The sequence below is a fragment of the Orycteropus afer genome, unplaced genomic scaffold (assembly GCF_000298275.1).
Source record: "Orycteropus afer afer isolate SDZICR_OR568_19922 unplaced genomic scaffold, OryAfe1.0 scaffold00666, whole genome shotgun sequence".
Taxonomy (NCBI): Eukaryota; Metazoa; Chordata; class Mammalia; order Tubulidentata; family Orycteropodidae; genus Orycteropus; species Orycteropus afer.
Genome location: NW_006922253.1, coordinates 628,074 through 628,886, shown reverse-complemented (window position 1 = coordinate 628,886; position 813 = coordinate 628,074).

The window sequence follows — 813 nt, the reverse complement described above, 5'->3', positions numbered from 1 at the left end:
GTTGTATTATCATTTTCATTTTGATTATACTAATTATTGAAATTACAATTAAACTTTTTCTTTCATGTAATCCTTTTGGAAACAATTAAGTAAATATTTTATAGACTCATAAACATGTGTGTGTCATTTATACAGTTACCTTAACTCTAAACAATAAATCTAAAAGAAAAATGAGGTGGAGGATGTTTTATAACAAGACATGATACAGTGTCATATATCACAATCAAATTTTAGAGATATTCAAAATAATAATAGTAAGAAGTTTATGTAAATCAGACTATCAGATTAATAGGGCATTATGCTGTGAATAAAATGCTTATAATATGAAGATAGATGGTGAAGCATTTTAATAATAGGTTAAATGCGAGTAACAGAAGAAAAATTGTAATAGTCTTGCTCATTTGTATTGTTATTTTAAAGTGATTTTAAAATCTAGAAAGAACTTATGAAAATGGTAGGGGATATTTATAATTTTTATTTTTAAACAAGTTTAAACCCATAGCACCATATTTTCAATCCATGAAACAGTTCAGAATTGGGGTAATTTTATTTTTTATACAATATAATCTGTATAGGTGGCATTATCAAGCTAACATAATATGTGTTAGAGTGTTATATAAAAAGTTAAAATTACTGTGAACTTTCTATAAATAGTGGTATCATGCAGTCCAGCCATACTCAGCAGTTATATTCATTTTGATATGAAGTTTAAATTCATGTCTCAGTTTAAGAAGCAGCTTATTCTGTTCATATTTCTCCAAGAATAGTTCATTGTTTTTCCTTTCTTTGTAGACATATGATGGACCAGAGATT